Source organism: Hypanus sabinus, chromosome X1 (genome assembly GCF_030144855.1).
Source record: "Hypanus sabinus isolate sHypSab1 chromosome X1, sHypSab1.hap1, whole genome shotgun sequence".
Classification (NCBI taxonomy): Eukaryota; Metazoa; Chordata; class Chondrichthyes; order Myliobatiformes; family Dasyatidae; genus Hypanus; species Hypanus sabinus.
In genome coordinates, this window is record NC_082738.1 from 65351715 (window position 1) to 65364987 (window position 13273).

General features: G+C 38.9%; 1 protein-coding gene across 5 annotated transcripts in view; it reads left to right on the forward strand.

The window, feature by feature from the left end:
• Positions 1 to 13273, forward strand: part of LOC132384975 (phosphatidylinositol 5-phosphate 4-kinase type-2 beta) — a 271613-nt gene that overhangs the window by 168821 nt on the left and 89519 nt on the right. The window lies entirely within an intron of this gene.

Genomic DNA, 13273 nt, shown 5'->3' on the forward strand with positions numbered 1-13273 from the left:
TGCAGAGAAACATTGATAGGATGCAGAAGTGGGCTGAGAAGTGGCAGATGGAGTTCAACCCGGAGAAGTGTGAGGTGGTACACTTTGGAAGGACAAACTCCAAGGCAGAGTACAAAATAAATGGCAAGATACTTGGTAGTGTGGAGAAGCAGAGGGATCTGGGGGTACATGTCCACAGATCCCTGAAAGTTGCCTCACAGCTAGATAGGGTAGTTAAGAAAGCTTATGGGATGTTAGCTTTCATAAGTCGAGGGATAGAGTTTAAGAGACGCGATGTAATGATGCAGCTCTATAAAACTCTAGTTAGGCCACACTTGGAGTACTGTGTCCAGTTCTGGTCGCCTCACTATAGGAAGGATGTGGAAGCATTGGAAAGGGTACAGAGGAGATGTACCAGGATGCTGCCTGGTTTAGAGTATGGATTATGATCAGAGATTAAGGGAGCTAGGGCTTTACTCTCTGGAGAGAAGGAAGATGAGAGGAAACATGATAGAAGTATACAAGATATTAAGAGGAATAGACAGAATGGATAGCCAGCGCCTCTTCCCCAGGGCACCACTGCTCAGTACAAGAGGACATGGCTTTAAGGTAAGGGGAGGGAAGTTCAAGGGGGATATTAGAGGAAGGTTTTTCCACTCAGAGAGTGGTTGGTGCATGGAATGCACTGCCTGAGTCAGTGGTGGAGGCAGATACACTGGTGAAGTTTAAGAGACTACTAGACAGGTATATGGAGGAATTTAAGGTGGGGGGGTTATATGGGAGGCAGGGTTTGAGGGTTGGCACAACATTTTGGGCCGAAAGGCCTGTAATGTGCTGTACTGTTCTATGTTTGGAAGTGGGAGAAAACCGGAGCACTCAGAGGAAACTCACATGGTCACAAGGAGAACATACAAGCTCCTTGTTTACAACAGCGCGAATTGAATCCTGATGACAATCACTGAGGCTGCAAAATGTTACGCTGAGCACTACATTCGGGGCCTGAAGACATAGGCTTGAACATTTAGGACTGAGATGAGGAGAAATTTCTTCACCCACACAAAGTAATTGAGAACAGGTCATTAAATATCTTCAAAAATAAGTCAGAATCCGTGTCCAATCCTCCCATATAAAAGTCAAATTGAGTTCTTTCTCCCAATCCTGTTTAATCTTAAGTAAAGAACGCTTATCCCATTGTAATAATAAATTATAAATTCTTCCAATAGAACCTTTCAATGAGGGGTTCATATTCATAATAATATCTAACAAGTCAGCCTCCAATATGTAAGGAAAATTACTTAAATATTTTTGTAAAAAATGTCTAACTTGAAGATATTGTAAAAAGTGTGAAGGATACTTATCGACTAATTGTTCAAAAGACATCAATCTGCCTTCTTTAAATAAATCCAAAAAAGAATTAATATTTTTCTAAAGTAGAAAAATTGGATCACTCCAAGAAGGTTTAAAAAAGTAATTACGATAAATTATACTACAAAGTTTAAATTTTTTAAGATTAAAAAAAATTGCGGAACTGGATCCAAATTTGTAAAGAGTGCTTAACCACAGGATATAGGTTTAAATTAGCAACTAACCTAATTGCATAGGTAGGTTGTTACGAACCCCGTAACTGGGTCACTTACCAGCAAAGATAGAGAGGTCCATTGAAGTCTGATGATACTATTTTAACAGTATTTATTGGTAAAAATACACATAAATAATATCAATGCAAACATACAGATAATATACATCGTCAATACTAAATCTAAAAGTGTGGGTATAATAATAATCAATAAGAAATAAGCTCTATCGTTGTCTAGGGGATAATGAATTGTCCGATGGAAATATAAAGTTCACTCAGTTCATGCGGGCTGCAGCCGTTGGGGACCGCTGTATTGCAATGGTTGGAGAGAGAGAGAAATTTGGAGAAAAACTTGTCGATTTTCCTTTTATGATTTCGATCCGTCAGGAGTCTCGTTGTCATGGCCTTTCACTTGTGGCCTCTCCTTTAGCTAAATCATTCTTCCGTGATGAGCCCGCCACCTTGGCAAGGGAGGACGCACACGAGCCCTCACCGGCTGTCACTATTAAACACTGTCACGGGATCTCTAGCGTTTCTCCTGGTGCGTCTAAAGGGGTTGTTCCCCATTCCCTCTTTTATCCTTACTCACGGGGTCTCAGATGTCAATCAGGTTGGGATGATGCAATCCCTCAACCAGACCACTCTGGTTGTCCTCTGAGGGGTTTCAATGGATAGTACAGTGCTCAATACACAATGCCGTCTCCAAGAGACAATAGCCGTTATCAGTGGTTCCGTTTCGCTGAGGTCAGGACACATTCCAAACCTTGTGTATTCTGGACGTCTCTCTCTCATTTCCTGGGTCTCAGACCCGAAATAATAGCGATCTTGCGATTCTTAAAAAGGAGGGGGCGACTTTGTACCCTTCGGCCCCTCAGAGTTGCTTCACATTCATCCCCTTCCTTCTAAGATTTTTGCCACAGGTAAAAATTAATTAATACAGAGTCTTACAGGATTTCAGAATCTAACACAATACAAAAGAGTTTTTTTTTCACTACAGATAATACAGTTATGCATTCAATTCAGCATCTAAACAGTTAGTGATTACATTGTCACTTCCTTTAATAACTTGTACCTTAATAAATTCTTGTAGCATCAGACTTCAATTTTAATAACCACCTATTTTTTTCCCTTTTCTTCAGCAAAACAAAACTGAAGAGTTGTGATCTTAGCTTTCGTGTATATTACAAAATTTCATGCAAATACTAATCTTTATTTTACTTTCAAACTTAATAGTCAATCTTCCATGGGGTTGTCTCTATTAGTTACATGCTTTGTCGAAATCCCTTAAAACCAGATCCTATTATTTAAAGTGGCATCCCGTCAACCCTCGCCCCTTTTCCACGTTAACTCCCACGTAGTTAGCTTTTATACCAGTGTGGAATAGGCTTTTACATGCTCCTTTCATAGGAGTTATTTTATCAACAATGTTTTCCAAGCGTAGCCCATTGGCTGAATCTCCACACAATTCTTTATTTTTAAGCAAGTCATTAGTTTTATCTTCAGGACCCTTCATTCTATCAGTTTTCAGTTTAATATCTGCAAGCGATCCCTCTTTGTCCAAACAACATTTCAAATTCTGCCTCTTCACAGCACACCCTTGAATAACATTAGTGTGTGGGGCTCCTTTACATTCCAACTCAACCTGTAAGTGATTCGCAGGCACCGTGTTACCAAGCCATTGTCCCTTCAGCCTGGTTACTGCTTCTGACATCAATCCAGACTTTAAATTTTCTTCATTCAATTTAGGAACTACACTTTTCCCTTTCCCTTCACCCTTCAATAATAATATTCACCTCACCACCTTTTATCTCCTCACTAACTTTTAACACACCTTCGAACACAAACAACTGGGAATTCTCACTTCCCACTATTACCAAGGTTAACCCTTTCTTCACTGAACCAAGTCCATCTGACCCACAAGGACTGCATTCCTTTTCAACTGAATCAAATACCTCAGACTTTTCCTGAGTTCCATTACTAGGTTCAGTACCACGTGCATCCACATCTTGAACGCACTCAAACGGGACATCTGCCTCTTCCAGGCTTTCAATACCCGTCCCCTTTTCAAATTCTAAGTTCCCCTGATCCTCCCAGTTACTCTCTGGGCAACTCCCTTCCGGAGTAAACTCAACCCTGCGGGCTGAAACAACCTCATCTGCCAACCCAGCAGACTTCTTCAAGGTAATGGCATCCTTTTCATCTAGGACTGCCCTCATTTCATTATCGGGAACACCTTTAAAATTTTCAACTTCTTCAAACAGTTCTGTCAAGCCAGACAGATCATCCATGTCCAACCCTGGACCTTCTAACAGCCTTAACTGTTTCTCATTTTTTACTCCGTGCCTCTATAAATTTCCTCCTGGCTAAGGGCAGGTGTACCTCCTCTCTTTTACTCTCTTTCGCCTCCCTATTCTCCGTTTTACCACCCTCTAACCCCTCTTGGTACAGGGTCGGTAAAAACGTCTCAGCCAAATCGATACTGGCCTCTTTCTCAGCTGCCTTTCTCGACATGCTGCGAGTGGTCGCACATGCGGGATAGATCTTGGAACCTAGGGGTGGGTCCTCAACACTTAGGGGCTGGCTCGTCAGCTTCATTGCTGACCAAACGTCACCACCAGCTAAATCGTTACCCAGAAGGACGTCTACGTCAGTTCTCGGAAATTCTGATCGCACCCCTATTTCAACTGGTCCAGATACCAGCTCACAATTTATAATGATCCTATGCAAAGGCACTGCTTCTGTCCCCTTTCCTATGCCTCTCAAAGCTACCTCTCCAGTCTCAGGACCAAAATCTAGTACCGTACTGCGAATTAATGACAGCTCATCTCCAGTGTCTCTCCAGATCCGCACTGGAATGGGTGTGTCTCCCTCTTTCACAGACGTGGTTCCTTCTGAAATAAATTTCTCACGCCCCTCTCGTATTCTGTCCACCTGGGGCTTTCTCGACGATTTACTGATCACCATAAATACACCCTGTAGGGACTGCTGCTTTCCCTTTCCCTGCCTCCTTCCTCGGAGCAAGGCACTTAGATGCAATATGACCCACCTTTCCACAATTAAAACAGGTCAAGCCAGGACCTCTCCTGCCGTCTTGCCTTTCCTCCTCCTTATTTTTACCACTAGCTCCCGGCTGGATCTCTGCCTCAGCCGGCGGGCTTTCTCTACCATTCCCACGGTCTCTCTGGTAACTCTTATTCGAGGAAAACTTTGTCTTGTGGGTTAGGGCATATTCATCTGCGAACCTGGCAAATTCGGATATGGACTTATTCGGCTTCTCATTCAAATACATCCGGATATCATCCGAAACACAACCTTTAAATTCCTCAATCAGAATTAACTCCCTGAGATGCCAAAAATCCTCTTCCACCATTTCTGCTGCACACCAACGATCCAAGAGCACACCCTTCTCATAGGCAAACTCGGTATACGTCTGATTCCACCCTTTCTTTAAATTTCTGAACTTTTGTCTCTAGGCCTCAGGTACCAATTCGTAGGTCCGAAGAATGGCCTCCTTTACTTTCTCATAATTCTCAGACTTCTCCTCCTCCACAGACAATGCCGCATATGCCCGTTGTGCCTTCCCTTTTAACACACTTTGTAACAATGCCACCCACTGATCTCTGGGCCACTTCGGAATCACTGCCACCTTTTCAAAATGCAAGAAATAACTATCAACATCCGTCTCCCCGAACGGAGGTACTAACCTAAACTCCCTACTAATTTTAAATCTCCCCTCTCGGTCTGACCCTTGAGCTCTTTGCTCTTGCCTGAACTTCTCCATGTCCAGCTCATGTTGCCTCTGTTTCTCCTTCTCTTCATACTCCCTCTCCTTTTCGGCTCTCTCCTTCTCTTTTTCAGCCCTTTCCTTCTCTTTTTCAGCTGCTTCCAGCTGTTTTAACAATTTCATGCTCCCTCTGCTTCTCAGCTCTTTCCTGCTCTAACTCCTTTAGCTGGAGCTCATGCTCCCTCTTCCTTTGTTGCGTCCAGCCTCAATTTCTCTAACTCTAACTGAGCCGTCCCACTAGCTGGTACCTTTTCAGGAATATTTTCCAATACCTCAGCCGAAAACACATTCTTCACAATATAATACTGAGTTATGGCCCTCCGCACCTCCCGCTTTTTCATCGACAACCTCACCTCTGCGAGGTTTAGTCCTTTCGCAATATTTATCAAGTCCGACTTTGTGGCCCCCTCTAGCGCCTCCAGAGTCGGGTTTTCTATGAATTTGTCTACGTCCATCTTTGCTGGTTTCCCGTCTGGTTAACCGCACAACCAGATCCAAGTTTGGACTTAAAAGCTCGATTCACTGGTCCTCCAATTTGGTATCAAATCTCGAGACGAGGCCCCACATTGTTACGAACCCCGTAACTGGGTCACTTACCAGCAAAGATAGAGACGTCCGTTGAAGTCTGATGATACTATTTTTAACAGTATTTATTAGTAAAAATACACAAAAATAATATCAATGCAAATATACAGATAATATACGTCGTCAATACTAAATCTAATAATAATAATCAATAAGAAATAAGCTCTATCGTTGTCTAGGGGATAATGAATTGTCCGATGGAAATATAAAGTTCACTCAGTTCATGCGGGCTGCAGCCGTTGGGGACCACTGTATTGCAATGGTTGGAGAGAGAGAGAGAGATTTGGAGAAAAACTTGCCGACATTCCTTTTATGATTTCGATCCGTCAGGAGTCTCGTTGTCATGGCCTTTCACTTGTGGCCTCTACTTTAGCTAAACCATTCTTCCGTGATGAGCCTGCCACCCTGACGCACACGAGTTCTCACCGGCCTACGCTATAAAAACGCTATCACAGGATTTCTAGCGTTTCTCCTGGTGCGTCTAAAGGGGTTGTTCCCCAGACCCTCTTTTATCCTCACTCTCGGGGTCTCAGATGTCAATCAGGTTGGGATGATGCAATCCCTCAACCAGACCACTCTGGTTGTCCCCTGAGGGGTTTTCAATGGATAGTACAGTGCTCAATACGCAATGCCGTCTCCAAGAGACAATAGCCGTTATCAGTGGTTCCGTTTCGCTGAGGTCAGGACACATTCCAAACCTTGTGTATTCTGGATGTCTCTCTCTCTCATTTCCTGGGTCTCAGACCCGAAATAATAGCGATCTTGCGATTCTCAAAAAGGAGGGGGCGACTTTGTACCCTTCGGCCCCTCAGAGTTGTGGCACATTCGTAACAAGAACAACTCCTAATAACGAAGTTAAATAAAACCGTTTCACAGCTCTCAGTTCCAGGTCTACCCAAATTGGCCGATCATTCCTATCACTCCAATATAACCAAAAGGACATAGACCGCAAATTAACAGCTGGTTAACTCTTCTTCGATCTGTGCTAGTCATTCACTGATTCACTTTAAAATTGTACATCGTTACCATTTGACGAAGGAGAGACTTTCTAAAGTATTTCCCAATGTTTACAAGTATTGTGATAGATGTAAAACTGAGATAGCTACACTGACACATATGTTCTGGTCATGTTCTATATTAAAACAGTTTTGGAAATCAGTCGTCTCGACAATTTCTAAAGCACTCAGAATCAAATTTACAACCTAATAAATTGACTGTGCTTTTTGGAATAATCCCTCAAAATATCCATGGTATTTCTTTCTTTTTCAATCTTTTTATTAAATTTCATATATAAAAAAAAACAACACATAATAATGAATAGATTACAGATTCAATAAACTTGAGATTACATTAGTAATAGGATAATAATATCCCATTAAAACATCCATCAACAAAAGGTACATAAATCAATCAAGTCTATATAAATATATATGAAAAAAAACAAAAATAATCATCAAAAAAAGAAAAAAAAAATTGAGATTATATATGAGAAAAAATATATATTGAAAAAAAAATACTAAACTATAACTAACATGGGCAATAATAGTACTTTATAAATATATGAAGGTGTCAAGAAAAGAACTCCGGAACTCCATACCTGAACAAGGATAAGTAGAGAAAAGGATCTGAAATAGGCCAAATTAATTCATATGAAAGTGTCGAATAAATGGTCCCCAGGTTTCTTCAAATTTAATTGAAGAATCAAAGATAGTGCTTCTGATTTTTTCCAAACTCAAATAAGAAATAGTTTGGGAGAACCACTGAAATGTAGTAGGAGGATTTACTTCTTTCCAGTTTTGTAATATAGACCTTCTGGCCATTAATGTTACAAAGGCAATCATTCGTCTGATTGAAGGGGAAAGCTGATTGCCATCTTCATTTGGTATACCGAAAATTGCAGTAATAAAATGGGGTTGTAAATCGATATTCCATACTGAGGAAATGACATCAAAAATGTCCTTCCAATAGTTATGTAAAGTGCGACATGTCCAAAACATGTGAGTCAATGAAGCCACTTCTAAGTGACATCTGTCACATTGAGGGTTGATATGCGAATAAAATCGGGCAAGCTTATCTTTAGACATATAAGCTCTATGTACAATTTTAAATTGTATTAAAGCATGTTTAGCACAAATAGAGGAGGAATTAACCATTTGTAAAATTTTTTCCCATTTATCTGTTGATATATTACATCGAAGTTCTTTTTCCCATTCTTGTCTAATTCTATCCGATATTTCTGGCTGTATCTTCATAATCATGTTATAAATAAAAGCTACTAATCCCTTCTGACAAGGATTAAAAGTAAAAATCAAATCTGAAAAATCCGATGGAGTTGAATTAGGAAAAGATGGAAGAATTTTATGTAAGAAATTTCTAATTTGTAAGTATCTAAAAAAATTAGATTTAGGTAATTCAAATTTGTTGGATAGTTGATCAAAAGACATCAAAGTACCTTCAAAAAAAAATCACGAAAACATTTTATACCTTTCCTTTTCCATATACTAAAAGCTTGATCTGTCAATGAAGGTTTAAAAAAAAAATTATATAAAATAGGGCTGTCCAGAGCAAAGTTTTTCAGATTAAAGAATTTGCGAAATTGAAACCAAATTCGTAGTGTATGTTTAACAACAGGGTTAGATATCTGTTTATTGAATTTGGCTAAATCAATAGGAAGAAAAGAACCAAGAACGGAAAATATAGAATATCCCTTAACCTCACTACATTCCAAATTTACCCACTGTGGGCACACAGGTGAATCCAAATCTAGTTTCCAGTACATTAGGTTACGAATATTATTCGCCCAATAATAAAATCTAAAGTTAGGTAAAGCTAGACCACCATCTTTTTTAGACTTTTGTAATTGCCTTTTGCTTAACCTAGGATTTTTATTTTGCCACACAAATGAGGAAATTTTTGAATCAATATTATCAAAAAAAGATTTAGGAATAAAAATTGGTAAAGCTTGGAATAAATATAAAAATTTCGGTAAAATCATCATTTTAATAGCATTAATCCGACCAACTAATGATAAAAATAAGGGAGACCATCTTGTAGTAAGTTGCTGAATTTGATGAAGCATAGGTAAAAAATTCAGTCCAAATAAATCTTTATATTTCTTGGTGATTTTTATACCTAAATAGATAAAGTTATCAGTAACAACTTTAAATGGCATCCTATCACTCAATAAAGTTTGCGCGTTTAAAGGGAATAACTCACTCTTATCTAAGTTTAACTTATAACCAGAAAAGCTACCAAATTGAGCCAACAAGGATAAAATAGCAGGAATAGACCTACTAGGATTAGAAATATATAACAACAAATCATCAGCATAAAGCGATAATTTGTATAACTTCTCATTACGGGTAATACCAAAAATATTAGGAGACTCACGAATAGCAATAGCTAAAGGTTCTAATGCAATATTAAATAATAAAGGACTTAAAGGACAACCTTGTCTCGTACCACGAGATAATTGAAAGAAAGAGGATCTATAATTATTTGTAAGAACAGAAGCAACAGGTTTATAATATATTAATTTAATCCATGATATAAAATTAGGACTAAAATTAAAGTTTCTCAATGCATTAAATAAATATGTCCATTCAACTCTATCAAAGGCTTTTTCAGCATCTAATGAGATAACACATTCTGGGGTTGTAGGTGATGAAGTATAAATTATGTTAATCAATTTTCTAATATTAAAAAAGGAATACCGATTCCTAATAAAACCAGTTTGATCTTCTGAAATAATCTGTGGTAATACCTTTTCTAATCTAATGGCTAAAATTTTTGTAAGAATCTTAGAGTCTACATTTAATAATGATATAGGGCGATAAGATGCACATAAAGTAGGATCTTTATCTTTTTTAAGAATTAGAGAGATAGTAGCTTCATAAAACGATTGAGGTAATCTCTTCTTAACAAACGCATCATTAAAGATTTCACATAGCCAAGGAGAAAGCAATAAAGAAAAAGTTTTAAAAAATTCTACAATAAAACCATCAGGACCAGGAGCTTTCCCTGAATTCATTGATGAGATAGCCTCTCTTATTTCATCCATAGAAATAGGAGCATCAAGCAAGCTACAATCTTCATCTATCAGTTTAGGAATATTCAAGTTATTAAAAAAATTATCCATCGTAAACCGGTCACCGTCAAATTCTGATTGATATAAAGATTTATAAAAATCTTGAAAAGTGTTATTGATTTCTTTATAATCAGTAGTTAAATTACCGTCTTGTTTACGAATTTTAATAATTTGTCGCTTAGTCGAAATAGCTTTTAATTGATTAGCTAACAATTTACCAGTTCGATCACTATGAATATAAAATTGAGCCCTAGTCTTAATTAATTGATTCTCAATTGAAGAAGATAATAATAAACTATGTTCCATTTGAAGCTCAACTCTCTTCTTATAAAGTTCTTTGGTAGGAGTAACGGAATAAATCTTATCAATTTCTTTAATTTTATCCACCAATAAAGCTATATCTGAATATCTTTGTTTTCTTTTACCAGCGGAATATGAAATAATTTGTCCACGAATAAAAGCCTTGAAAGAGTCCCAAAGTATTCCTTTGTCAATCTCTTCATTATAGTTTGTTGAAAAAAATAAGTCAATTTGTATCCATGGTATTTCTGTGTCTGACCAACATGTTATTGCGTTTGTTACATTGATAGCTAGAAGGGCCATTTTGTTGAAATGGAAGGATATATCAGCTCTTACTTTGTCACAATAGTTCTCTCAAGTGATGCTGTGTCTTAGCTTGGAGAAAATTAGAAGTTGAACCTTTGAACCTTTATTTGATTTTGAGCTCATTTGCTCATTATTATCATTTCAGTTAACTGATAGATTTCCTCCACAATCTAAATGTAAATTTTTTTTGATATATCTTTTTTTTCTTGTTGGCAGTTTGATGTTTATTTTTAGAAACTTCTTGTATGACGCATGGCTCCGGGGTTGTACCTCCAATGGGTTTCTTTTTCTTCTCACTTTTCTTGCTTAGTGGGGTTTTTTTATTCACAAAATTTTCAATCCTTAAGATAATTTCCTCTTTTATGAGGCATGTAAGTGTTGTTACTTCAATGTACTTGTGCTATTTTGAGGAATAATAATAGTAATAAAATGATTTGAAAAGAAAAAAAAAGAAGAAAAAAGAAGTCAGATAGAGACATCATGGAACAGGGAGAGAAGGAAGAAACAGGATACTGAATTTGGATTGAAGAGAATGAGAGAGGGTCTTGTAGAACTCCCATCAATGAGGTGAAGAGAACTTCTTCACAGTGGAGTGGAGCATTAAAATGGAGACACGCAAGATTGTATGTGCTAGAATCAGGAGTGGTCCTGATCTGAAACGTCGACTGTCCATTTCCCTCCACAGATTTTGCTTGGATCAAAATGGAGAAAAAAAACATCCCTCCATAGATGCTGCCTGATCTTCTGAGTTCCTCCAGTAGTTTGTTTGTCACTCCAGGTTCCAGCATCTGCGGTCTCTTGTGTCTCTACTAAATTAGTGTATGTATGGCATCCGTTAGTCTTGCGAGACCATGGATCTGCGCCTGGAAGGCCCTCTCCAGGGCACAGACCTGGGCAGGGTTGGATGGAAGACCGGCTGTTGTCCAAGCAGCAATTCTCGTCTCTCCACGCTGCTAATCTTGTCCAAGGGAAGAGCAAGGGCCGATACAGCTTGGCACCGGCGACGTCACGGGAGTTGCTGGAGCGAGGTTGAAGGCAACGTCGGACTGCCTTAGGAACTCCAGCTCCGGATTTGTCCTCAGGGTTTACTCTCGAAGCCTTTCCCATGAGTGGGTCTGGCCATAAGGCAGCAGAGGTTTGAAATCAGAGTTTTCCCTCTCTTAGGTGGACTGCCTTCCCAGGCTGACGAGCTCCATCTACCCGAATAAATTAGTGTAGCAGTTAGCATAATGCTATTATAGAGCCAGCAATCATTGATCAGGGTTTGATTCCCACTGCAATCTGTAAAGAGTTTCCATGTTCTTCTTGTGACTGCGTGTGTTTCCTCCGGTTGCTCCCACACTGCATAGACATACGGTTAGGGTTAGGGTTAGTGAGTTGTGGGCATACTGTGTTCGTGCTAGAAGCGTGGCAACATTTGCTGATTTAATTTGGCACAAACAATGCATTTTTCTGTATGTTTCGATGTACCTGTGACAAATAAAATTTATTTTCCTTGGGTGATTGCCTTGAAAGGGGGAGCAGGTTTAAAGATTGCAGAGGGAGAAACTCAGTTTAGTGGATTGTGTGCCTTTGAGTTCTTCCCCTCAAACGTGTGCAGCCTGAGATAGACATTTGGATATGAAAGGGATTGGGGATTAGTTGGGAAAGTGGACACATTTCATGATCTGTTGCGATCTTACTGATTATAGTGGAGCACATTATGAACACAAGCGATTTTGCAGATGCTGGAAGTCTAGAGCAACACACAAAATGAACTCAGCAGGTCAGGCCGCATCTATGGAAAGGTATTAAACAGTAACACATAACACTGAAAACATGAGTTGTAGAGTCCTTGAAAGTGAGTGTGCAGGTTGTGGAACCAGTTCAGTGACAAGGTGATTGGAATTATCCATGCTGGTTCAGGATCCTGATACATGTGACAAATAAATCTAATTTAATATTCTCAACATTTAAGAAAATTTGGACAGGTACATGGATGGGAGGTGTTTGAAGTGCTGTGGTCCAAGTGCAGAATAATAGTATAGAACGGACTAGATGGACCAAAGGGCCGAGGAGGGGTTTCTCTGCTGTAGTGCTCTATGACTATAAGTTTTCAGAGCTAATGTCTTCAGCATAGTAACAGAAAATTTGGTGGATTTGCCTCAATGATTTTATGGAAAATGGCAAAATCTGTTAATCTCACTATCATGAACATAATTGTGTACAATTTTTTTATGTTCTTATTGTAATTTATAGTATATTTTATGTATTACACTGTACTGCTACTGCAAAACAACAAATTTCATGACAAACAGTATGCCAGTGATAATAAACCAGATTTGATTCCGATTCTTTCCCCATTGTTTGCTATATTTTTTCATGAAGTAATTCTTTTTAAGGGTTTGTAACTAAACAGGATTGACAAACACATTTAAAATGTGCATAAAATATACAGAACAGAAAAAAAACTACCCAGTGGCTAGTTTAACATCTTATGTAGCCTTTCCCTACCATGCATAGTGTAATCCTATTAGCACAAATTTCCATTCCCCCTTCCCTTCGGTTTCTTCCCTTTCCTCCTCGCTTCCCTCCCTCCTCCCCTCCTCCCGCCCGGTTTGTTTAGGTTTCCCTTAAATATATATTTCTGTTAACTGTCACAACCACTCCCTGTGGC